Below are 27874 nucleotides of genomic sequence, written 5' to 3' on the forward strand. Positions count from 1 at the left end.
AAGTAATGGGCACTCAAAAAGTAAGTACATATTTTGGGGGACATATTTTATCTCAACCACAACACATCTGGGTTTGTTCTTCCTGTTCGTGACCTGATTTAAGTTCTTACTGGATTACACCAAAAAAAGCTACAAGTCCAATTTTGCCTGATCCCGGCGTGCAGAGGTGCAACACGGGCCTATTAATTTTGGGTGACAGCCGCTCCCCGATGGAAGTCCCTTAAGGAGGCTCGCGGACCCGGAGTCATTAAAACAAAATGTTCAGGACAAAAATTTAGCCTGCCGTGCCTTGGCGGAGTTGTGCTTCCCTGCACAGCTGCTTGACTACATTTAACATTATTGCACAAGTTCAGTGTCCTGACTGCCAGTTAGCAAAGAATAGCGCAACATAAGCAGAATGGTACAATCCGATGAAATCAGTTTGGACCGTCAGAGATGTGTATTCATTGAACCCAAATTTTAATCACTGCGTTTTTGGTTTTTTTTGCGTGGTTCATTTAGCTTCATACGGTAATCAAAGCGGTACGTTATGGTAGAAAGTCCGGATTTAAACGTACCGCGGGGGTCAACGTGGTATCTCATCTAATGCGAATGCCATCGGTTGCTCTCAATTAACAGTCAGAGCTGGCGGATCATTTGTGTGAATATTTAACAAGCAATCTGTGTGATACTGTAATGACTCGGGAGAGCCGGCTGGTGGGAGCGTCGGCAGCATCGCAGCTGCCGCCGTCCCATCGCAAGACTCCGGGGCCCCAGATTAGTGAAGCATGAATAACTACTTGCACATCTCCACTTGCTGACTACCTCATTAAGTATGTGCGTTTCAGACCAGCAATAGTTTTTAACAGTCAGTACTAAAATTCAAGATGAAAAACTTTTAGGGGTTTATTTGGTAGTGATGTAAAGCCGCACTGTGTGATATTGATAGAGGCTAATTTTTCGTCCTCTTTTGCGTGTTCCAAAACATTGAAGATAGACTTCTTGTGAGAAAAACTCCTTGCAAAGATGATTTATTACAGAGAATCTCCGGTCACACAACACTGAACATCACGTAAAAAGGTGGGATTCCAGGGTGCGTGTGTGCCCCCTCTTTTGCGGAATACAGCTTTTAAAGAATCCAAATCAGTAAGAGAACACCTATTCCACCTCCCATCATGAATAAGTAAAACAGATTGGTTCTCACACAATATGTTACATAATATTATTTTCGTACACAGTCCGCAGCTGTGTTCATCTTTTTAGACAAAATATACTCTCAGGGTACTTTTCGTACTTTTTCCCCAAAACAATATCTCACAAACAAGTTGAACTGGATTTAGAGTGGCCGTGAGTGATGGTGCTCTCAGGGTATGTGTGTGGCAAAATCTGTTCTCACGAACAGAATGTGTGTGCGCAAAACACTGAGAAGGAATTTTTAGACAAAAACAAGGTTAAGGTCAAATTATACTGAGTTCAACACTATTTCACCTACTCTACACATCTATAAAACATTTCAACATGGTTAATATATGAAATAAAGAATTAAAAATGTTAATAATGTATAACAATATGATGATTATTGATTTGAATGATAGTACACTAGATGTAGTTTTTGTAATCCTTCTAAAGATGGTGGAGGAGATCAATAGAGCAAGTAGACGCAACTAGGAATAGAAAAAGGGTGGAGAAATCAAGATGGAGGATTTCGGAACTACTCACGTCTGTGGGAAGTTCTGAAAATTCATCCATCCATGTTCCGAAACACTTATTCTCATTTTTAAAAATGGTATTTTTGGTATTGAGTTCACTTCATATTTTTTTTGTTTAATTTATGAGTAATCAATTTCTGTTATAGTGTTTGTTCATGTTATTCAAATCTTATTTTTGTTATTGTATGTTTTTATTTAATCGTACTTCAATTATTTTCCAAAAAAAAGACATTTTCTTGAAATTTTATTTTACATTTGTGTTTCATTTATGAATACCTTGTCATTGTCGAATGAATTTGTTGAAATGTCATTTTTTTTAACTTAATGTTTTCGTTGGTGAGTAGTCAATTTCTCCCATACTTGTTGTTTTTATAACTTGTATCTTATGCTATATATATATATATATATATATATATATATATATATATATATATATAGAGAGAGAGAGAGAGAGAGAGAGAGAGAGAGAGAGAGAGAGAGAGAGAGAGTATACTGTAATAACAGCATAAAAGAGAGAGAGATTTTTTTTGGGTGGTGAATTTATATTAGTTATTTCAACAACTTTATTTCCTGTACAGATGATCTTGTTTTTTTTTTTTTTTCTCCATTCTAAATAATCTTTTGGGAAATAGTTTATTGACTTTATTTCGTTTTTTATGTGTGAGTATTTCAATCAAGTATTGTCATCAAACAACCTTAAACATCAATATTGACTAGTGTTGTGACAGTGTTTTGGATTGGATCCTTGTGATGTTGTCAGTTTCTATGCAGTTGCTATGGCCCCTCTATTTGTCACTTTTATCTTGCCATATAGGCCTTTATTCTGTCATATGCAATTTAGCATGACCCTAGCTGGTGCTAGTTCAGTGACAACATTTGTCAGTATGTCGAGGTTTCTTTGTCAAGTTTTCTTCTACAGGTTTTTTTTTTTTCAAGGCCATCTGCAAAATTCTTCCCACTACAATAATAAAAATGCCCCATTTAGATTGACACTCCCAGAGAAGCATTAAGTTAGCAATATATTTATTTTTGTGAAGATTCATGTGAACTCGATGAGAGCCGACGATGAAATTGAGATTAAAATGGAGAGGATCATAAAACACCAACGCCATGCATCTAGCATATACACAATAATGAACTCATGTTACATAAACTACTGTTTTCAGTATCGTATTCAACACAAATTACGTTAACAACTCATTCAAACCCAAAAACATATCCATACATTTTTAATACTTTGTCCTGCACTCCCCAAAACGTATTTATTATTTTTGTGATATATTTTTTTTTTATGTTAATCCGGCTTTGATACAGCATGAAGAGGTCGTGTAAATGGTAGTTATTACAAAAAAATGGCCAGCAGGTGGCAGCAAAGTATAAGAGATCAGCCAGGGCCATGTGTTGCAACAAGCTCTTTTTCCCGGTGTTTTGAAAATAGATGGGAGTGAACTCATGTTACATAAACTACTGTTTTCAGTATCGTATTCAACACAAATTACGTTAACAACTCATTCAAACCCCAAAACATATCCATACATTTTTTTTTAATACTTTGGCCTTCAAGCCCTGCGACCTACATTTTTGTTAAATTATGCGTTCAAGAAAGTCCCTAAATTTGCTTTTAAATGCAATTTGTCAAATGATCCGTGAATTCTTACATACCCGTGCAACGTTTCCTCCTTTACTTTTACCAGACTTTCAATTCTGGACCTGGGAAGAAAATGGACAATCCTCTTGTTTTTTTTCTTTGTATATGATGAAGAAGAGGATGAGAATGAGTGAGGAAGAGGACTGTGGGAAAAAAATCAATGAAGAAAAAGTAACTGAAGAGAAAGTAAAAGTTGCAGCGAAAGACGGCTGAGATATTGGCAGTGGACGTCATGCTTTGTCACGGAGAATCACGGGCGCCGGGCGAGATGCTGTTTGATGTCCTGGTCTTGTTTTAATCTGTCAGTCAGCACACACACACACACACAGACTGCATTCCCTGGCTGTGTTTCCGCAGAGTGCTGGGAGGTTATCATGCATCGTCAGGTGCCAGACCGACTCAGCAGCAGATTTGTCATTTGTAATTAGAAATAGAAGGGGGAGCTTTTTTTTCTTCCTACCTCGCTCGCTCTCCAATACTCAGGATGACTCTCTGGGTATTGACAAATAAGACACACACACACACACACGCGCCAACACTCATGCGCTGACACATGTTTGATGGGCCAAGTTTGATTCCATTAAGCCGAGTTAGTCAGCGAGGTGCCGGGATGAATGTTGATGGCCCCTCGGAGCCAAATGGCATCTGAGGCAGACGCTCATAACTAATTATCGCACAACATACACACGTTTGCGCATTCACACACACACAATGTCTTTGTGGTCGCGGGGGTCTCCGTGGTCACGGTTTTTGCAGCTTTGAGTTCTGGTCACGGTTAAAGAGGCTTCCTTGCCAGCATGTAGTCTTAAGATAATAGCAAAAAAAGGGGCTAAAACGGAGTGGGGGGTGAAGGTGTGGGATGGACAAAAAGGGGGGAGGGGATCAAGATGGAGGCGGTAGGTGGTTTTTGGGCGGTGTGAAAGCCTGCGTGCTTCCATTCCTGTGCTCCATTGATGCATTCTGATGCTAAGTGTGTATTGCAAGGCCTGCTGGACTGTGGCTTTGGGAGTCTTTGATACTCGCATAGCATTTACATGCATATCCGTCTTGATGTCCATTTGCATGTTGTCTGTTTTTAAACTTAAATGCTTTCTAGGCATTCGCACCAGTGCTAGATGGCGTCGATTTCCATATCAATGTGACCGTGTTTCAGGTTGTTTTTCCACATTGTGTATTCGAATCCTAAGTGGCCCCTCAAGGAGGAACCTGATGGATATTAGCATCTGCAACAAAACACATGTGATTGCTACTAATTGGACTCATTACTGTAAATGAATGGATTGTAACCTGATTCGTTTGCTGTTGTTGCTCGGATGAAAGCACTCTCTTTCGACCAATCAACGCTTTTGTTTAGCTCTACCCTTTAAGTGCTGTTTCACATGGGTTGGTCCCCCATGGAGGGTGTCAAAGTGGTACATTACTCATCTTATCTGCAACTTTTTTTTTTTAAGCCTCAACTCCAAAGTCTTGTTCTTGACTCCGCTTCAATCAAGGTCTTACTGCACTGACTGAGTTTCAGCTTCAAAGCCTTATTTGGCCTCAACTAAAAAGGTTCTGGTGTGTTGACTTCCTCTCAACGCCAAAGTCTTGATTCTGTCTCAACTTACAAAGTCTTGGTGTCTCGAGTTGGCCACAGCTCCAAAGTCTTGGTTTTGACTCTGCCTCAGCTCAAAGGTTTGGACTAGGTCTCTACTCCAAAGCCTCAAGGTCGACATGACCACAACTCCAGAGTCCTTTTCCTGAGTCAGCTGTTGCGCCAAAGTCTTGATCTGACTCAACTTACAAAGTCTTGGTGTCTCGAGTTGGCCACTGCTCCGAAGTCTTGGTCTTAATTCGTCCACAGCTCCAAAGCCTTGGTTTTGACTCTGCCTGAGCTCAAAGGTTTGGACTAGGTCTCTACTCCAAAGCCTCAAGGTCGACATGACCACAACGCCACAGTCCTTTTCCTGAGTCAGCTGTTGCGCCAAAGTCTTGATCTGACTCAACTTACAAAGTCTTGGTGTCTCGAGTTGGCCACTGCTCCGAAGTCTTGGTCTTAATTCGTCCACAGCTCCAAAGCCTTGGTTTTGACTCTGCCTGAGCTCAAAGGTTTGGACTAGGTCTCTACTCCAAAGCCTCAAGGTCGACATGACCACAACTCCAGAGTCCTTTTCCTGAGTCAGCTGTTGCGCCAAAGTCTTTATCTGACTCAGCCTTAATGCCTCAAGCTCGGTCCTCACTTCATGTCAACTAAAAGGTTCTGGTCTCTTGACTTGCCCTAAACCCTAAAGTCTTAATTCAGCCTCACCTTTCAAGGTCATGATGTCTACAAGTTTGGTCTTACCTCAGTTCCAAAGTCTTGGTTTTGATTCTGCCTCAACTCAAAAGGTTCTACTCCAAAGACTTGACCTCAACTCCAGTGTCTTTGTTTTGAGTCGGTTGTTGCACCAAAGTCTTGATTTGTCTCCGCGTTAATACCATAGGCTTGGTCCTTACTCCATCTCAACTAAAACGTTTTGGTGTCTTGACTTGCCCTAAACCCCAAAGTCTTGATTCGGCCTCAACTTACAAGCCAATGGTTTCTTGAGTTGGCCTATGCTCCAAAGTCATACAGCTTACAAGTCTTGGTTTAACCTCAGCTCCAAAGTCTTGATTTTGACTCGCTCTCGGCTTAAAAAGTCTTAGTCTTGACTTTGTATTTACTCCAAAGCCTTAAGCTTAACTTGACCTCAACTACAGAGTCATTGTCTTGACTCAGCTGTTGCTCCAAAGTCTTGATCTGACTCAGCCTTAATGCCATAGTCTTGGTCATTATTCCGTCTCAAGTCCAAAATCTCCGCCTTGACTTTTAATCAACTCCAAAGCCTCGGCTCCAAAATCTTGGTCTTGACTTGGTTGCTGCCCGCAGTCTTTGGTCTCAGCTCAGCCTCAATTCCAAAGTCTTGGTCTTGACTGGGCCGCAACTCCAAAGTCTTGGACTTGACACAGCCTTGGCTCCTAAATCTTTTGTCTTGACACGGCTGCTGCTCCAAAATATTTGTTCTTGACTCGGCCCCAACTCCAAAGTCTTGGTCTTAACTTGGCCTCAATCCCAAAGTCTTGATCTTGATTGATGCAGTCCTAACTATGTTACAAAAAACCTCAGAGGCTACAACCCAAGTGACAAGTCATGACTACCCCTAAAGGTATAATCTGCAATGATGTGACAAATTGTGCTAATTATCGGACCCAAGAGTGACTGTTTGGTTCATTTCATGGACAAAACAAGAGCAGATCTTGTCCCATGTTATAAAAGTCCAGTGCCAAGGGTACGAAAGCATACTACCTCAATGACAAAAAGTTACAGGCTACAATAATGTACCCCGTTGGGACAATTATTGGATTCTAAGGTAACAGTATCTCCAGGGTCAAAAAGCTAAAGGTATGTTCCCAAGCTAGTAAAAGTCAAGGGTACAAGATCAGTACCTTATAGCGTACTACCTGTGGAAAATGTATTATACCCCTAAAGGTACAATATTGTACTTTTTTTTCTTCCTTTTACCACATCTTCACTGACTTATACTGCGTAGGCGGTCTTATTTATTCCACTTCCCGATGTACGTGTGTTGGGTATGTGAGGCATGCGCGCCCGAAGGTCCCCAATTCAATGTTGTGTGCGCTCTGCTTTGTTTGCCGTGTGTTCCGGTCCCCGGCCGATTACGGCGTGAAATTCCGCACACATTGTCAGGCGGCGGGGAGTCTCACATGCGCACAGACGCACACAACAAAACGCACACACTCAATAATGCGGCAAGGCGGGAAGTCAGAGAGGCCGGTTAATGACTGCCGGGGACAGAAAAGGGAGCGCTAGTGTGGCGGTGTCAAGACGTCGTGACAGATGCTAGTTGTAAAACTGCTCGCTCACAGCTTTATTGTTATGAAAAAAAAGAGTAACGATCTGATCCAGTGAGATTGATGCGCCTCCTTTTTTCTTCTTTTTTTACTAACACACGCACACACACTGAGATGTAAACCCCCCCCCCCCCCCCACTGATCCCGAGGGAGTCCCTCCTATCATTGACCCAGCTTTCACTTGCATACTTGACTCCTTTCTACTTTTTGGTTTGCAAACTTTATGTCTGCAATTTATTTATTCGGTGTGCTAACAATACTGTAGCTTAAGTGTGTGACATATATATATAGACTCACTACAATAATTGTATCGGAAAATTCTTCCCATTACAATAATGAAAATGGCCCATTTTGATTGACACTCCCAAAGAAGCATTAAGTTAGCAATATATTTATTTTTGTGAAGATTCATGTGAACTCGATGAGAGCCGATGATGAAATTGAGATTAAAATGGAGAGGATCATAAAACATCAACACCATGCATCTAGCATATACACAATAATGAACTCATATTACATAAACTATTGTTTTCAGTATCGTATTCAACACAAATTACATTATTAACTCATTCAAACCCAAAAACATATCCATACATTTTTAATACTTTGCCCCACACTCCCTAAAACGTATTTATAATTTTTGTAATGTTTTTTTTTAAATGTTAATGCGGCTTTGATACAGCATGAAGAGGTCGTGTAAATGGTAGTTATTACAAAAAAACGGCCAGCAGGTGGCAGCAAAGTATAAGAGATCAGCCCGGGCCATGTGTTGCAACAAGCTCTTTTTCCCGGCGTTTTGAAAATGGATGGGAGTGAATGAGTTAATAGTAATAGATAGCATTGTAATCTAAATAACATGCTAGCAGAAAATAACATCACACATGAGAGGGCAAAGAAATATGTGCACTAGCACCCCAAAAATGGTATTGAGTCATTTAAGTCGCCTACTCGAGCTATAAGTGGCTGAATCATAGGTTCAGTTTTGACGGTGCATTCAAAGATCACCATAAAACAGGACATCTCAAACGCAGACGTAAAAAAAAAAAACGTCAACGTATGACAACTAATTACCGGATCTCATTAGGTCGTTGAGATGTTCGTAATGTTGTGGCCAGTGAGTGTATATCAAGCAGCCGCCAGCACCGGAATACCCGAGCTAGTCGCCGCTGTCGCTTTCACCTCTGAGTGTGTGCGTAAGCGTGCTCCGCGTGTGCCCCCGAGCCGCTGGAGGTGATTTGATGTCATTGTGTTGTCGCAGAAGAGGCAGGCCTCCTGCTGCAGGGAGGCGCTCGGGTTCACCTGCCTCTCCTCCGCCATCCATCATTCTTCTCTTAGCAGACGCTCACCTCATTATACTTCCTCAGGACTTCTCTTCCTTGGTGCTGCCCATGGAAATGTATGCACATACTGTAAAGCAGAAGTACTTTGTTCCTTTACTTAAGTCGATTCTGGTATCAATACTTATATATTTATTCATCTGAATGTTCATAAAAAATTTTTTTACCTCTGTAGATAATGACACAAGATTAGATGTAAATAGAGAGAGGTGAACCATAGTTAAGCTATTGATTGATTAATCAATTGGTTGTTTGAGATCTCGGGGCTGAGAACTGATTGATGTTGTCAAATCCAAGAATTACTTGAGGTAAATGTCTTACGTCAGACTAAAAACCATCATCTTTAAAAATTATTAATCTAATCTGAAAAAAAAAAATCATACGAGAAAAGTGTATCTTTTTTTTCAGTTATGTGCTCATTTGGAATAATTTTATTTTATTTTTTTAGTTCATAACTTGAGCAAAGCTACAGGAACACATTGTTCTGATTGCATAGAAGAAGCCTGAGCCAACGCTAGTTCGTTTTTTTTTTTTTTATCTTACTTTTTTCTACTTTTACTTACAGTGTATCTAAAAAGTCAACACACCCCTGTTCAAATGTCAGGGTTTTGTAATGATTGTGAAAAATGACACCAAGATACAGTAATTAATATTCGCCAACGGGAAATTGCGGACGACGAACGTCTTGCGGTGGATTCGATGGAAGGGGTGGGGGGGGGGGGGGGCTGTTGGGGCAAGTAAAGCTTGGCGGCCCGCCAGGCCTATAAATCACTGGGAGAAACCCTGGCTGAAACTGGGACGTTAGTCAATGTGGAGGGAATTGTGAACAGTTCTAAATAACAGTTTGTGTTATGTCTTATGCTAGAAAGTAAAAAAAAAAAAAAGACTACTAGAACATCTGAAATTTATTTGGAGTTAATCAGTCTATTTAAATGGTGGCAGGTGTATTTTACTCCCATTTAACATGAGTTTGAATGTGATTGGTCCATTTTGAACACAGGTACATGCCGGTTAATTAACTCATTCACTCCCAGCCATTTTCACTGAAACAACCCCCTTCTCTCCCGACTGTTTTACTGGATTTTGACTGATTTTGTAAGGCCCACAGAATATTGTGTTCTATTGCTAAAAAAAACACACACAAAAAACCTACCAAAAGAAAGATTAGAGTCTCTTCTTTCATCAGGAAATAAAAAGTACATTTCTATCGGTTTCCATTTTGCAGCAATTAGCATTCGAATATAGCTAAGTTTCATCATTATTCACAAATCTGTTTAAAACTGTGGCTAAATGAGCTTTGTTGCAACATGGTCCTGGTTGATCTCTTATACTCTGCTGCCACCTGCTGGCCGTTTTTGTAATAACTACCATTGCTTCAACCATTCTCTTCAGTTCAGAGGCTGCGTCAAAGCCTTCTGTATGCTCTAGCATAAAAAAACGTTTTTATACGTTTTTGTGAGCAAACGAGTTAATAAATAAGAGGGTGTGCACACTTGTGCAACCTGTCTCAGTTACTTTTTTTTTTACTTTTTTTTTTTTTAAAATCAAAAATAGATTTTTTTTAATTCAGTTGAGTTCCACAGGTTGTAGATCACATAAATGATTATTTTTGTTTCATTTTTTTCCCATCGCAAATCCTCTGAGTTACTTGAAGTAATTTACTGCAAGTGAATGAGTGAAATTAGTACTTCTTCTTGCTACCTACATCTCCCCCCCGTCTCTCTGCAAAAGCGAGGAGCCCGAGAAGTATTATTATTTGTGCGAGCGTGTCTCCGTGCTCTAATTCCGATTATAAGGCGCCGATGGGAAAGCGATGGCGGTCGGACTGAACACGCGCCGTGTCTGCGCACTTAATCAGATCGCTCGGCCGTAATATTGACTCATATCACCGTCTGGCGACATTGCCGTTTAATAGCGTGTGTGTGCGCACGGCGGTGCACGCGCCCGTTGGTGTGTACGCCGTCGCAGGACTTATGTGGCTTGCCGGAGCCATTACAGTCTAATAGGCCTAGTGGAATGTGCCGTAATGACACAATAAAACAATTGAATATGGTGGAGTAGAATTACTTTTCAAAGTGGCTGAGGCCAGAAGCAATCTAGGAGCAACAAACACAAAGTAGAGATGAGGCTTATTAAGAGGAGAAGTGAACTCTTGCTCTGTTGTCATCCGTCATCTAAGGGCAATTGAAGAAAATGTCTCGCAGGTGACGAAGAGAGGATTTATGAAGGCAACGCGTGATGGTCAGCTTTGATTTCCATCGGTGCTCAATCACACAAAATTGAACCTAATCTTTCTTCCAGGCCAATAAACCAAGCTTGCAGTTTAATGCAGATTAAGCTGCAAGAGGCAAATGTGTGAATTTATTTTTTACGACCCAGATATGACTCAAACTTTTGCAGGAAATAAAAGGTGCCTCATAAAGAATTATTTTGTACCCTATATCAGGAAACAATTATTATTTTTTTTAAATACCTGAGTGCTTAGAATGGAACGGATATAGTCATTTTCCGGTATTTTGTGTGATATTAACCTCGAAGGTCAAACACAATTCCGCCCGCTACAGTATGTGTTTTATGTTGCCAATGTAAAAAAAAAAAAAAAAAATGTTTAGTACTACGTTAGATTTGAACTATGTTTATTACTGTTGTGAAAGAATTCCAATTATTATGGTAGGTGGTTAACAAGACATCTTGCCATTTCTGGACCTGGATTTGCCACCTCTAATTGGACTTAACATATCATCCTTCCTCTTGTTAATTTGGTCCACCACAGTCAGTGGTGATCGAATATTGTTGTGAAATGCTAAAGAGTCACCAAACTTATATATATTCCCCTAAATAAATTTTTGGGGTAAAGTATGAATTGTTGTCAAATGACGACAAAGGCCGTTGACCTCAATGTATGCTTACTGTATGTGATTCATTGGAGCATTAAGTAAAAAGGAGCGCGGATGCTAACATGGCTAAAGAATGCACACTCATCGTGTCATTTAGCTTCATTTGACATTTTCCAACTACTTTGTATAACGTTTATAAAGCGCCCACCTAATTGCTTAATAACATGACATGACTTGATGTGAAATGGATCATCGTACAAGCTGCGTTTTTTTTCTCTTTTTCTTTGTGTTAAAGTTGAAGATGCTAGTTAGCATATAATGCTAACGACTACCTCTGCGGATAATGCTACTTTTGGGGGATCTATTTGTGAGAGCGGAATAACTGATTACAAAAACAAAAAATGTGCTGTCGCATAGGGGTGTTCCATATCATACCTTCTACGATATTACCGGCATATTACATATATACATTAACCTTTATCAACATAAAACTAGATACGTTTTTAACTTCCTCCTACCCCTTTTGAACACATAAACTCTTTTCTTTCTTCCTATTCTCGTTTTTATTTTTTACTTCAACTGATATTTTATACTTGTAATGCGTTTTGTGTTTTCTTTATGTTTATATGTTCAATAAAACCAAATCAAATAAAAAAAAATATATATATATAAAAAAATAGGAGTCTTGTCTCAATAAAGGTTGGGAATCACTGGCATAGATAACCCGCAAATGGGATGCATTAGCGGAGCGACTGCGGTTGTCAACAAATAAGCCGTTTGTGCAAAATAACTACCAGGGGGGCCATTAGGGTCAGACGCGCATCCATATTTGAAGTGGGCGGAAGCCATGTTGCTTTGCTGGTGTGCACTTCCTCTGATTCACCCGGCAGACGGAATGTAATGGTCGGTGTTAGTCCGCAACTCTCTCCTTAGACGTCGTCATTCTTTCTCCCGCTTTTGTCCTCCCGCCGGCCGCGTCGGTGTCTTTATGTAATCATTTTGTAGAGATCTGTTGAGAATTAGAGATCGAAAACCCATTTGCGGAGGTTAGCCGCGCACGCTCGGCCTATTTGTCTGCGGCGAAATCGAAACCTCGCCCTCCGCTGCCCTCTACCTTTTCCCTTCCCTCTCCCGCCGTCCCCTACGTCTTTCTCGCCCTCGCTCGCCGGGGTCACAACGCCGCCATGGCGGAGAGATAAAGTGGAGAGATTAGATGATTGGGAAGAAACGAGGGAATTTGTTAAAGAGACTCGCAATGTACAGTGGGGTTGTTTGTGTGCAATGAAAAGGAGACGGCGTTGGGGTCGAGCTGCTTTCGAGGGGGGAGATGAGGTGCAATGCTTTGCCGGCAAAAATGTGCTTTTTCTCCATTCTTGACTCCCACACTAAGAAAGCTTCTTATTGATGATCCACAGAGATGACGACTTTCAAAAATGTTTTTCATCTACTTTATATAGGGTTATATTAGTTTTTTGTTTTTTTCAAACTACATACTTAGCTTGATGCTAACAGTGCATGAACAGGCTAATGAATAGCATACGTGGCAGTGTTGTAATGCTTTAAGCATTTGAACACAAAATGGGGGAACATTATTGATGATCCACAGAGATGACACCTTTCAAAAATGTTTTTCATCTACGTACTTTATATAGGGTTATATTAGGTTTTTTTTGTTTTTTTTCAAACTACATACTTAGCTTGATGCTAACAATGCATAAACAGGCTAATGAATAGCATATGTGGCAGTGTTATAATGCTTTAAGCAGCAGACATTTGAACACAAAATGGCGGAATGCGTAAACATAACAAGACTCACAAGCATATACTGTATACTTTATCATCTGTGGATAAACAATGGTTATTTTTAATCCATTATTTTTAACTTAGTGAATCGCCTTGACTATTTGTGAAAATCTTCTTCATTTGTCTCTTTACTGCCCCCGGTGGCCAAGTTGCACACTAAAGCGGCAATAAATTGATTTTGATGCACACAAACTGTTATATGTATATGCCACGGAGGAGGCGGGACTTCCTGGTTTTCACACATCAGCTTTGTTTCCTTTTCCTGTTTGCGACGTGTGGGCTGCGTCCCAATTCTTGCGCTTCCGCCCTTTGAGCCCCTCGGTTGCGCGTTCCCGTCGACGCCTGCGAGCGCGTAGCGTATCCGTCTCAGTTGTCCGAAGCATTTCAGAGATTTGGGGGGGAAGGAGCGCCGTTGGGGGGTGCAGGGGTGGGGTTGCCAGTGTTGGAACGCGGCCGGAAACGACGCTGATGTGTGGAAGTCGGAAGTCCATTCCCATCACACAAAAAAAAGGGTAGTAAGTTATTAATAAAAGCCTCACCTTTAATAGTCGGCAAAAAATAATTGATTAATTGGTTGCTAGTTAGTCCAATGCCCTCTAATTCTTGTAACAAATGTAATGTCTTTTCTGGAGCATTTCATCAATTATTTTGTGGTAATTAGTTTTGAAATGTCAGTGCTGGTTTGCAAATCACTTCCCTTGCAGTTTAAGCATTGTTTATGATTGCATTTAGGGCTGAATAATTCATACTGCAAAATTATAAAGACTCAAAGTGGAATAAAATGGCTGGTCACTTTTCCTCACTGGCAACATGTTGTGGGGTAGGTGTTTAATTTGAGTCCTCTAATTTTATGGGTAAACAAGAGTGAATCCAGGCGCACGGATTTTCAATCAGTCAAAACAAGACACTTTCATTGGCCGGTGGTTGCCGAACACGTTTTGAATAATTAATGCGATTGTGAATATTAGATTAAGCAGTTACATCTGACTTTGATTGAATGGCCTAAGTTGTGCAGCATTAGAAGCTAGCATCTGTTATGTTCTAGCTTCAACTTATAGATGCACAAGAGTGTTTGGTGATTGAGCAGAGACAAGATAGAAGTTTAAAAAAAAAAAAAGACTGCAATGTAATGATAGAGTGAGACATGAGGCTTTGACCTCAGCTAACAGCCTTCTATTAATAGTTCCCGTTCCTGGTAATGTCTGTCACTTTCTACCACAGCCCAGCTGAGCATTTAATTGTCATTCGTCAAGTTTTTAACTTCCCGAATAATGATAATTATTCAGTTATGGCGCAGAACAGAGCAACTTTAACGAGTCTTTATGTGGAAATTATTTTCAAGAAGTTTACAAGGCTAACGCGTCTAATCATTTTAGCGTGCTAACAGTAACATTAGCATTTATGCTACGGCTAACACATTTGCAAAAAGGTGTCCAGGCTGGTCCGCTATGACATACTGTAGACAAACAACCATTCGCACCCTATGGACGGTTTAGTCAGTTGCACCGAGAGGAGCGAGTGCAAGGGACGATGAGCGGGAGAGGAAACGGGGTGAGGAGGAGGAGGAGGAGGAAGGGAGTCAACACTTTGCGATGGAGGCAGGCGAGAGACGAGGGGGTAATAAAGGAGAAGATAAAGGCTGACGCTGCACTTTGGCGCTTGGTGGGAGGTCTTTGTCTCAGCTCATAACATAGTGCTGATGACTGCGTGTGTGTGTTTGTGCATGTGTGTGTGGAAGGGAGAGGAGTGGAAAACACTGGAGCAAATCAACTGTGAATGGAATGCAGTACTGTACTGTACAGTCCTTTTGTTTTTGGTACATATGTGAATCATCATGTAGAATATATATATATATATTTGTGGAGGAACTGAGTAGTTATTTAATTTTTGAAATGTAATTTTGCTCTGTTTATAGAGTAGGGATAGACCAATAATCAGCCTGGGGCATTTTGACGAATATCGGTGTTGGCCTTTTCTTCTTTTTTTTTATTTTTTATCTGCCGGCCAATAAAAAGTAAATCTAAAACCTTTTTAATAGGGGTGTGCCCAAAAAATTGATTCTCATAAGAATCGCGATTCTCATTTACTACGATTCAGAATCAATTTTAAATGTCCCAAAATCGATTTTATTGAAATTATTTTATACTCTCTTGCCTTTGTCTGTGTGTGCCTTTATTTGAAGCGCTGTTCATGTTATACCCGGTTTGGCCACTGAGGGGCAGTGTGGTTCCACGCGGTCTAATACACTGTTAAATTGTAGCCACATTAGAGAGTAGAATGAAAAAGTTACAATGAAGTTATTCCAATAAAAGTTTTTTTTTTTTTGCAGTGTGGAGCCGTTCTTTTGAGTAATAAAAGTGCCCCGAGTAGCGCGCTAATCAGCATTAGCGAGTCAGACTGGAGTAGATCATTACGATTCCTTGCACATCTAGAGATTGAAGCAAAAATCATTGTCAATCAAATCATTTTGAATCAAAAATCATTCTTAATCAAAAATCGATTCTGAATCGAATCGAGACATTCGAGACCACCCCTGCTTTTTAATATAGGGAAATATTTATTTCCATTTTCAGTTAACTTTTTAGAGAACTTTTTGTTTTTGTTCAACATTACAACAAAGAAATTTGAAAGTTTAAGATTTCATGTATTTTTTTTAATTTTGGGGAAAAATATTTACTTTAGAAAACTATAGAGAGCTATGATATTGTCTTGTTTCCATTTAACGTTTTAGACGTACTGATAAACTTGGCAGCTCCCTCGACATTTTGTTCGAAATTTAAAAGGATGTCTATGATTTTTTTTTTTTTAATCTACATTTTGAAAAGTCTGAAAATTTGTTCAATAAACATGCTTTAAGACATGAAAACAAAGTCAAGATTGGCATTTGTATTTATAAAACATTTGACGCCAATGCTGTATCTCCGCCCCTTTTTACTGAAAATGAATATCGGCTCCAAATATCGATGATAGTCTTCTGTGACTACTAATAGTCAACATCGGTATCGACCCTGAAAAATCTGTCTAGAATATGAAGTGATTCCTCCGCCATGTTTGTGGATTGATTCCTCCATGGAGTGATTCCGCCATGTTTGTGAAGAGATTGTGCCATCTTTCTACCACGACGAGTGCTTTTGATATATTTGCGGAAGGAGTCGAGCATGTTTGTGGAGTGCAGTCGTGTTTGTGGATTGACGCTTCCGTCCTGGTGGCGGAGTAATTCCTCTGTGATGTTTTTGGGAACGATTCCACCATGTTTGTAGATTGATTTTGTTGTATTTGAGGAGTCATTCCTAAGCTGTGTTTGCGGCGCGCGCCATATTCATTTCCATCATGTCTGTGGAATGATTCCACCATGTTTGTGGACTAATTCCTCAGCCATGTGGAGTGACCCCGCCACCATGATTCCGCCATGTTTGTGTAGTCACACACACACACACACACACACACACGCGGAACACGAGCCGAGCGTCAAGCTTCCTGCAGCTGCAAACATGGCCGTTTGTTGTCACGCTGACTTTTACAGCCTCTTTCTCACCCCTCGTTTCTCCCTTCCATCTCGTTTTTCCACTCCTTTTTTTTCCCTCTCCTATGCACCTCTTCACCTCACTTTCCCAAATGCAACACGCAGCTAATCATACCCCCCCAAAAAATAATAATTTCGCTCAGCACAGACAAGGTCGCGTGTTTATGCAAAGACAGCGTTTACTCTCGGAAGCAGCGGACCACAACCAATTACGAGCGGTCCAATTACTGTCTACATGCAACGCTTGATAGCCAGGAAAGCAGGAAAGGCTCTGTTCAGCCTGCAGTCAACAGCATTGAGATTTAAGTGAGAACACCAGGATGATTCGGTCTGCTAGAGAGTGTGTGTGTGTGTGTGTGTGTGTGGCTGGCTGACCTGTAGGTGATTCCCCGGTTGGCTAATAGTCTCCTCTGATTGGCCCGCTGCCGGTTTCATCACATTTCACCAGAGTCAGAAACAGACCTTGTGGAACTGTAACCCACAGGTCTCTCGCCCGTCCCTCATGTGTGTGTACGTGCTTGTTATAATGACTCCGCGGGGACTCGAATTTGATAGCACAGTCATATTGTGGCCGCCCAAATTTTTCTCCCCCTTTCCCCGAAAAGTGAATGATGAAAGTGTGTGCATGTGTATGGATGAATTGTAAGCCCAGTGTTTGGCTGACTTGGATATGTTCCGCTTGGCAGGCCACTGCTGTGTGGAAGCTTTTTTTTTTTTTTGTGGTTTTGTTTAGGAGATTGAACAAAAGCACACAATGCTCGAAACAGCTGTCTTCAGCGTGATAGTCAAGCTCTCTCACTCTCCTGCTCATTATTTGCACTGCTGGACATGCATGTTGACTCGTTAGTCCACCTGTAGACGTGTATGTCATTTCATTTGATTAGAAATGATGGGTTTCTAAATAAATTAATGCTTGATTTTGGTTGCAATGCTAAGCTGTCTCTAATGTAATGACTACCTCGCGTAAACGCACAAAAGAGATTTCAGTTCATATCTCAATAGATCAAAAATGAGAATTTGCCTGTTGTTTATGATGACTTTTCTCGGTTTAATACTTAAAGAGTGGGAGGACGAATGAAGGCGTATTGTGATGCATCGTTTATGGTCTTTTCAGCCAAATTAGATAATTCTGCAGTTTAGCCCGATGTCGCCATCATATTGATGTATCGCCCAATTCCAGCAGTAAAGGCGGTGATCATCATTTCTTACCTTCTGCTGTTTGTTCCTTTTACTGCCTATTCTATGACTCATGAACTCCGCCAGGTACATAAAGCCCTCAGATGCAACAGTACAACACATATGTCATTTTCTTTCTCGGAGAATTTGACCTTCTTGTACACATCTATTTGAAGTATGCTGCTCTGAACTTTCCAGGTGCAGGTTTTATCGTCAGAGGTTTTAATAATTGACTTGGTATGATTGTGTTTTGGGTTGGGTTGTTCTGTTGTTATGTTGGCGTATTACGCTTATGTGGTTATTATGCACATTGTGCGGTTACAATGTCCTTGATGATGACAATGTTTGATGATGTATTAGCGACTCCTAGTTTGTCTAATCTTATGCAAATGTCCCTTACAATGAGAAAGTTACCAGTTGCTATGCAGTTACTATGTTCCTGTAATTGTCACTCTTATTTAACTTCTGTATTTGCATTTATTCTGCCCAAAACCCAGGTTTTATCTTCAAAGGGTTTAATAATTGACTTGGTATGATTGTTTTGGGTTGAGTTGTTCTGTTGTGATGTTGGTGTATTACACTTATGCAGTTGTTATGCATATTATGCCGTTCCAATGTCCCTGATGATGATCATGTTTGATGATATATTAGCAACTCTTAGTTTGTCTAATCTTATGCAAATATCCCTTACGATGAGAAAGTTGCCAGTTGCTATGCAGTTACTATGTTCCTGTAATTGTCACTCTTATTTAACTTCTGTATTTGCATTTATTCTGCCCAAAACCCAGGTTTTATCTTCAAAGGGTTTAATAATTGACTTGGTATGATTGTGTTTTGGGTTGAGTTGTTCTGTTGTGATGTTGGTGTATTACACATATGCAGTTGTTATGCATATTATGCCGTTCCAATGTCCCTGATGATGATCATGTTTGATGATATATTAGCAACTCTTAGTTTGTCTAATCTTATGCAAATATCCCTTACGATGAGAAAGTTGCCAGTTGCTATGCAGTTACTATGTTCCTGTAATTGTCACTCTTATTTAACTTCTGTATTTGCATTTATTCTGCCCAAAACCCAGGTTTTATCTTCAGAGGGTTTAATAATTTACTTGGTATGATTGTGTTTTGGGTTGGGTTGTTCTGTTGTTCTGTTGGTGTATTACACTTATGCAGTTGTTATGCATGTTATGCCTTTACGATGTCCCTGATGATGATAATGTTTGAACTTTCCAGGTGCATGTTTTATCTTCAGAGGTTTTAATAATTGACTTGGTATGATTGTGTTTTGGGTTGGGTTGTTCTGTTGTGATGTTGGCATATTACGCGTATGCGGTTGTTATGCATATTATGCAGTTACGCTATCCGTGATGATGATAATGTTTGATGATGTATTAGCAATTCTCAGTTTGTCTGATCGTATGCAAATGTCCCTTATGATGAGAAAGTTGCCAGTTGCTACGCAGTTGTTATGCTCCTTGGGATGATGAAATTCTCAGTTGCTATGCAGATACTATGTTCATGTAATTGTCACTCTTATTTAACTTCTGTATTTGCATTTATTCTGCCATAAATAATTGTTAGCGTTGCGCTAGCGAGAGTTACTGAATGCTACTTTTGTCTCTTAGCTGAGTTTTCCCTTTTTGTATTTTTGTATATAGTCTCTTTTTTCCTGCATTTGGGTCCAATTTCCGCACCTCACGTGACATAATAGAGAACAGTTTCCAGTCAGCTGAGAAGACATTCAACCAGATTTTGGAGTGTGTCGTCGGGATTTGTTGTTGTTGTTGTTTTTGGTGCAAGAATAGATGTTAGTTGTTATGCTCTCATATTAATCATCACACTCATGCAGGCATGCCTCTGTTCCAGTGGCGGATGGTCAATCGAGGGTGCTAGGGCACTTGCCCTTGGGCTTTGCTTTGTTTTTTGAGTACGAGATATTGTCAACATATTCACAGTTGCTTTTAGATCGTCCTTACCAAAGCCTTTATCATCCTTAAAAATGGCTCTGGAAATCTGTTGCTCAGAAGTCTAAAAAATGTCACAGATTCTATAGACATTGCCATAGTTGGGTTTATTTGATTTTGTAATTAATGATTTGCATTTTAGCATAATGGAGATCACAATGGCCAACACCATCAATAGGAGACGGTTTAGTGGGTGCTTGGATACTGATTTGTTATGTGCACACTTTTTAATGTATGATCTTAAATTTGATCAAAGTGGCCTTTAAAAGGTCCTAAAAAGTATTACATGTGACTTACTTCAGCCTGCAGTTCCTCATGAAAACTTTGCAAAACACAGGTACCGCAATGCGGGGGTCATTCGGATAGAATTATTATTTTTTTAAATGTTCACTGCGCTGCCCATTATTAGAACCTAATCGTCCAAAAACATTTACAAATTGCGCTACAAAAATATGCACGTGCATTTCAACATCATCAAACATTTAAATGCATTCCAATTGGATTTGCATATCACATTCCTCCAAGACTTTTTTTGTCTGTTAGTGCAAGATGCACCCATAATTTACTGACAAATTGTAGTTAAGTCCAGCAAGCATCTCTAAACGCTTGACCTTGTGTGTACATAATTCATTGTTTAACTCCTTTGAACTAAACGCACACCCATTAGACCGTTTTAACAAGGCCCGGAGGTGGCTACGAGATAAGTCTACAAGCAAATGGAAGCATTTTAAATTATTTAAAGTGACTTTACTCTCCGATACAAACTTCACTCGGTAGATAAAGAACCCCCCCCCCCCCCTGCCTTCTTCCGCCGTTCGCTCTGTGATCCTCCTGATAAACAAACTAATGGACGGATGCCTGTTGTTTGTCTGAGCCTTTGAACGCCACAAACCTGATGCCACCTTTTAGATGCGGATAAGCGAATCAGCAACATTCTGCATTTCAATCGGCGACTGATAGGGGGGAGTGGGTGGTGGGGGGGGGGGATGTCGGAGTCAGACAGGCAAGGAGATGAAGGGGGTCAACCCATGCTAGATAAGCAAAGCAGATGGAGATATTTTAAATAGGGGAAGATAGATGGATATGACAGGAGGGGACAGGGCGGAGAGATAATGACTCCGATACGGAGGCAGGTAAAACGACAGGTGGCAAAGGGATTACAACTTTACACAAGACTGGAGAGATTGGCGGTGACCAAGACCAGAAAGAAATTGCATTTGATGGCAGTTGTGGCGGATGGCGGCGGAAGAAGTCCTTGCCAGAGGGAACGGGGAGGGAAAAAAAAGTCAAACTCCTAAGCCAGCTGCCTCCGAAAATATACCAGCGTCTTTCATACGTGTGCCTAAAATTGGCTGTCAAATGAGGTCCAGAGGAGCCGAGGTGAGCAGGTGGCACATCTGCCTTCAAAGTGCACATTTACAATTTCAACCGGGAGTGCCGGGGGCCTTCCCGGGGCTGTAGGAAACTCGCCAAGGTGAAGGAAGGCGACGAGAAATAAGCCGGCGATGCCAACTCTCAAGGCGACAAACATCCAAAGCATGTGTTTTGAAATGAAGTCTCTAATCCGCACGCCAGTAACGATTAACCTCGTTAATCAGTCGCCACGCAAGGAATCTATTTGCGACTCATTGGTGAGTCCTACTAAAGCGTCTTTCGCACTTAAGGCAGAAGTCATTTGTAACTCTACAGGCCATGTTTTAAGTTACATTTTAACATTGTGGGCTGCCATACTGATGTAAAAAGAATGTATCAATCCATCCATTAAGCTTTACTGCTTATCCTCATTCGGGTCACGGGCAAACTGGAGCCTACACGGGTACACCCCCTGGACTGGTCCTCAAAATGAAGTTAATCACTTAATATTAAGACTTACTCTTTACATAAAGTGAATGCCATTACGAATATTATTATCTTCATAAATCATAGATGCAGTTCTACTTTACATCCCAAATTCAGAATGCTGCTTTAAGATGCCACCAGATTCTTACCGGGGAAGTGTTATAAATTAGTAATATGCTTTGATTTAGCAGGTTAGCTATTTACTTGCTAGCTAGCTAACTGGAAAAGAGTTAATCTACGTTTCCTTGGTTAATTGGTTGGTTAGCTAGTTAGCTTATTAACGGTTGACTAGAAAGTAGGTATGTTTGCTAGTTAGATTATTAGCTAAATATATGTGATAGGTTCATTATCTGTACTTATTTTTAAATATTTTTAAACAAGCTATAGGAAAGGGGTGGTCTTTTAACTTGTTGCCATTAGTGAGTTAGTTTGATAATACAAAGGTTAGCTACTAGTTGGGCTGGTTAGCTAGCAAGAAATATGTTATCTTGATATTTAGTTAGAAGGTTAGCTAGTTAAAATTGTATCTACTTAGCTGCAAAGAGTTGATTATGTGCATTTATTGTTAGTAGGATAGTTCATCGGGCCCGGTTTTCACACGGGCTTTTGTGAGTGCCACATGCACGACGACTACGTCATCCGCAAGGGGAGATTTTGCGGTTTATCTGTATAAATGCACATGCTAATCTCATGCATGGACCCCAGCCAGTTAATTTATGCTTCTGCAATGTCTAGATTCTAAATGTCTATTCTAAAGAGGATGAGGGGAGCCGCTTCCATTGGCCAGGAGTCGGCTGTGTTCCATCCCACAACGGCACGTTTGTAATGTAATTTGCTGCAATTGGCGAGCTGGTTAGTTAGTTAGCTAGTTAGTTGGCACAACAGAGGTTGTCAGTGCTTAATTTAGAGTCATTGGGTCAAAATCCACTGACTTAGATTTTTGGCATCTATCGCTTCTACCTGTTAACGTCTCTGTCATGTTATGTTTTAATTCCCTGCAGTGGAAGGTAACTGATACGATGATAGAGGAGACGTCAAGAAAATACCGAGAGGTTACGTGTGTGAGAGGGTATTGTACAGAAAAGAAAGACTGTACATTGATGTTTTTGGAGCGCATAAAGATGTTAGTGTTGTGACACAGCTGCTGATGTCATGCATTTGGATTACGACTGCACATTTTAAGTGAGCAAATGTACACAGCTGTCTTGTCCTCAATGTGTGTGCATGAGTGTGTTATTGCATATGCTCCGTCAGCACAAAGTTGGCACTCAAACTGATAAACCATTAAGCATAGGGTGCGCGTGTTTATGCATGTGTGTGTGCTTTAATGATCTTCTTCTTTTTTTTTTTGGGACGGCGGGCTGGAGCGGATATTGAGATGGATGGTCCATATGCTCTTTATGCCCCATACATATTTCATCTCGGGGCAGCAGGGCGGTGCGGGCAGGGCTTCAATGGCATTGCGCCGGGATGTGCGGAGGCTTTATGAGCACTCGCAGCTCTTGCACTTCGCTTTTAAATGAATGGCAGAGCATGAATAAATACAGCACATTTCATAAGGCGTTAGAAAAGATGGGGACATGTTGGCGAACCTTAACGCCGTATGAAGAATACCGGCTCCTAAATGGACTCTCGGCCTGCTGTTTGATTCACGGCATAGGACGGCAGCCGCATCAAAGTAATAACCTGCGCTGTCTTCTTTTGGGGAATAAATGCCAATTTTGCCTTTTCCACTTCCATTTATAGATTGTAGTCCTGTTGTGCCAAATAATGCCTGTGTTTTACAGTCTTACTTCACTCTTGTTGTAGAAACGCCTCATAAGCAGAACAGGGATTTTTTTTTCTTCATATCCCTAGTTGGTTAGTTAGTTAGTTAGCCCACTACAACTAAATAATTACTAACTTGACTATTTAGTATTTTAAACACTTGTTACTTTCTTTTTTTCATATCTCAAAACTAACAAAGGGATCTCGCAATAATTGCTCTGCGAGTTGCGAGTAAAGTAACCCTGTTTGTTTCTTTTTAAGGTAGCTACTATGCTCGGAAGTTAAAACATTAACTATTTGGAAGGTTAGCAGCAGTTGGCTAGCAGTTTGTTAGTTAACTAGTCAGACAGTCATTCAGTTAGACCATTTGTTGATTTATTCTTTTGTCCATTTGTTTGTTTGTAGGTTAGCTAATTAACTACATTTCAATGTTATCTCCTTAGAATGTTAGCTTGATTGCTAATTAGCTACAAAGTATTGAATATTTCCAGCCACTGATTATTATTTATTTATCTTTTTATTGATTTAGTTAGTTAGTTAGTTAGTTAGCTAGCTAGTTAGTTAGCTAGTTAGTTCGTTTGCTTGCTTGCACGTTAGCTAGATACAACGTTTGAATGTTAACTTGAATCTGAGCTTGTTGGTTAATAAGCTATAAATTTCCTTCTGTTTATCTCCTTGAGTTAGTTAGTTAGTTAGTGTTCAGACTGGATTTACTGCTCTTAGACAAATGGCTAAATAGGTAGGATTCATTAAATTAAATGTGTTGTAAATTTGCAGGTTCACTAACTAGTTAATTACTAGACAGCTAATTGACTGCAAATTGATTGATTGGCTGATTGTTATCTCTCAAGTCAAGTAATTAGTTATCAATCATGCTGGCTTATTATCTTAAGAGTTCGAAAAGTACAGTATGATCTGAGTTAATTAGTAAAATTGCTAGATAGCAAGCTAGAAATGTACTTCCTTTATCTCCCTGGATTAACTTGCTTGTCGTTAAGTTTGTTAGCAGGTTAGCTCGTCAGAGTGATACCAAATGAGACAGAATGTTTTGCCGTGAGAACCGGTGTTTAATTATTTAGTAAGGCAAAAAATATCCCCATTTAATTTTTTTAAGTCAAATGACGTTTATATAGGTTTAAGGGTTTTTTTTTTTTGTCATTGTTGCACCTTTCATCATTCCACAAATTCAAACCAAAGTGTTCAGGTAGTAAAAGGTGTTTGTTGTTTCTCGGCTTCTCGTGAGCGGCGGCATCGAGTCACATTGAGCTTCAAAGGCAGCGAAAGCAGGTCAGGTCTTTGTGTGTGATGTTTTATTTAATACGCACTCACACAGGTCCGCGTCAATGCACATTTTGCTGACTGCCACGCGGTGATTGACAGCTGGCCACCACACCGTTAGACATATTGACATCAGGAGCGAGCAGGGGAGAGAGGGATGGACGGTCGGGCGAAGAGACGACACATTGACGGGCCAGTGGAGGGAAGAGGAAGGATGGAGCCTCAGGTGTCGGTGAAGAGCGCCGTCAAGAAGATTGAACATGAAATATGAAATGGAAGGAGAGACAGATGGGAGGGAGGCTGATAAGGACGGAGAGACAGAGGAGGGAGTGTGGGAAATGGGAGAAGGATGTTCCACTGATAGACTGTTGAGTCTGACAGAGTCGGCTCATGTTCACTGGAGAGAATCACCACAAAGTCGTGACCAAAAAAAAAAAAAAAAAAGACGCCACAAAACACACACTCTTTCACACACCAGCAGGTAAAAGTACTTTACCAAATATGAAAAATACATTTTCCAGTATAGCTGAAAACTTAATGCCAATACATCCACCCACCCATCCTCTTCTACATGGCTTATCCTGTTCAAGGTCAGTCATTCATATTTCGTTGACTTTTGAGGCATATTTTTGACTTTTTTCCCCCCCTCAAATTTGACATCTTTTGGGACTAAATGCCCCACTGTAATGCTAAATTATTTGTCCTGTTCAAGGTTATTTTAGTTAAGGAAAACTAACGTTAAAACTAAAATAAATTTTAAAAAAAATTGTTAACGAAATAAAATAAAAACAAAAATGCTTTTTAAAAAACAAAAATTAACTGAAACTTCATTTTATGTTTACAAAACTAACTATAATTGTAGCAAAAATGTCCTTCATTTTAGTCTTTGGTCATTCATTCAATCCATGATTTTCAATGTGATTTTAGGTCTATTTATTTCGATATTAACTAGAATAAAGTGATGTCACAGAAATGATGTCATCCAGCAGCAGCCAATAGAAAAGCACCTTCAGATGACGTCGCTCCAAGGCGACAAAAATGCATGCTTGACTTTTTGGCTCACATGCTTTTCCATTTAATTCAGCCGGAATGCAACGCTAGGTAAGAAATGTGTTACTTTTTCCATTTTACGAGTAAAACATAAAAAATAAAAAATAAAGCTAAAACTAATACTAAAACTAAGCATTAAAAAAAACTAAATCTAAGAAAAACTAACAGAACCACCCTGAAAACTAATTAAAACTAACTAAATTTAAAAAACAAAATTCAAAATGAAATGAAAACTAACTAAAATAAAACTTCCAAAACTATAATAACCCTGGTCCTGTTGTATTGTTTTTAATTAACAGAATTGGGGGGGGGGGGGAAGCACACTTGGAAATAGTCATCTATATACACATACAACTCACACAATGGGAAGTCAGCTAATGCAGAAAGCATAACAACAGTTCCCGCAAGTAGAAAAGAAGAGCGTCCTCGCAATGTTTTTCCTCGCATTGTTTTGCTCCATTGATTTCTTTGACAGATAATTATTTTTCTTAATGGCCAATTGAGCTCAAAACTCTTAAATGAACAATCTGTTCCAATCTGCAGGCTTTCACTTCAACAACAACGCGTGAATACGTTTCATTTATTCGACCCGAGTCCCTGTGCGCGTCAACACAACAAAGGAGGGCGTGTTTGAATGTCTAACCAACTCAGCCTCCAGGCTATACTTAAGTTAAAAAATATATATATTTTAAAAAGTGACACTTTGTTTCCATAACATCCAATTGTTTTCAGTAACTTACAACATAGCGTGTAAGAATAATAACGGACCACATGCTGCTTCACCATGACAAGACTAACACATGATCTGAGCACATGTAGCATGTTTATGGAGATTATTTTGGACTGTTCTGTTTCCAATGCACGAAGCCAAAATCCATAAATGCATGCTTGGATGACTTCAAATATGGTCGGGCGCGAGGAGCTGTCGTGCAGGCCGTTTGATCAGTATTGAACTCCACATTAAGCAGAGAAGAAGAGCAATGAAGGCCGCTGCTGTTGGAAAAGGTGTTTTTAAGCCGATTTAAAACCAACCACTATAAGCTCGTGCTAAGCTATGTATTTTTCTCGATGTTGTTGGCCCCTAATTTTGTGCCTCCCCCCCTCTGCTACTTCCCAAATGGATTGAGCATGAGTTTCCCATTTGCTTGTAATGGTTGTGCTTTTTTTTTTTTTTTTTTTGAAGCAAGAGGGAGATGGAATTAATTTAGCCGGTGGTCGGCTTGAGGTTTTGAAAGTGCTCGGCCTCCTCCAAACTGTTTGCTTTGGCTCTTCGCCAGATGGATTTATGAAGGAAAAGACGTGTATAAACAAAACCATCTGACACGTCAGATTGATTAATTGTTTTCAAGCCCGCAAAGTTTAGACGCTGAAGTATCTCGAACCTTCTGTATCCTATGAATGAAAAAGAATCGTGCTGTTTTTCTGTTTCTAATGCATTTCCTGGACAACGCGACACATCTTGCTATTGATACTGATAGATATTATAGCATTTTTAATACTTCATTTTATTTTATTAACCATTGTTACACATTATTAACATTTTAATTCTTCAGTATTGACCTTGTCGAAATGTTTTGTGTCCTGTGCGGAGCGGGTGGTGTTGATTTCGGTGTAATCTGACCTTAAACTGGGACATACTATTTAGTCTCAAAAGGTTCCTTCTCGCCGTTTTGTGTGAAAACACATTTGGTCCTTGAGAACAGAATCTGTTTTGAACACCCACACCTGACTCTGTTTTCGCCATCGCTCATGGAAAATACCCAGAGAGTATGTTTTGTCTTCAAATGAAAGAGAGGAGGTCTTTTAACTATAAGAAACCAATGTACATGCGGAAGAACTACATTTGACGCTCTGAATCCCACCTGTTTAAGTGATGAATTAGAGGCTGTTATCTGTCCAGAGATCTCTGACTGATTAAAAATCATTTTTGAAAAGGTGTATTTTTCTTACATTAAATCTATCTTCATTTTTGGAACACGCAAAGAGGACAAAATACTTTTATTCTTCTTCAATACGCAGAACTAAAAAAAATCATGTGGATTACTCTATTTGTGTTGGTGTTACCACAACATGGGCCCTAGTGGCGAGAACG

The 27874-nt window shown here is 40.0% G+C and overlaps 1 protein-coding gene and 1 long non-coding RNA gene across 5 annotated transcripts in view; one reads left to right on the forward strand and one right to left on the reverse strand.

Annotated features, from left to right (window-relative positions):
- Positions 1-17186, reverse strand: part of LOC144057940 (uncharacterized) — a 31665-nt gene extending 14479 nt beyond the window's left edge. Inside the window, exon 1 of the long non-coding RNA XR_013295349.1 lies at positions 17082-17186. This is a non-coding gene — a long non-coding RNA (uncharacterized LOC144057940). The remainder of the gene's footprint in view (positions 1-17081) is intronic.
- Positions 1-27874, forward strand: part of efna3b (ephrin-A3b) — a 114180-nt gene that overhangs the window by 56849 nt on the left and 29457 nt on the right. The window lies entirely within an intron of this gene.

Source organism: Vanacampus margaritifer, chromosome 9, assembly GCF_051991255.1.
Source record: "Vanacampus margaritifer isolate UIUO_Vmar chromosome 9, RoL_Vmar_1.0, whole genome shotgun sequence".
Lineage (NCBI taxonomy): Eukaryota > Metazoa > Chordata > Actinopteri > Syngnathiformes > Syngnathidae > Vanacampus > Vanacampus margaritifer.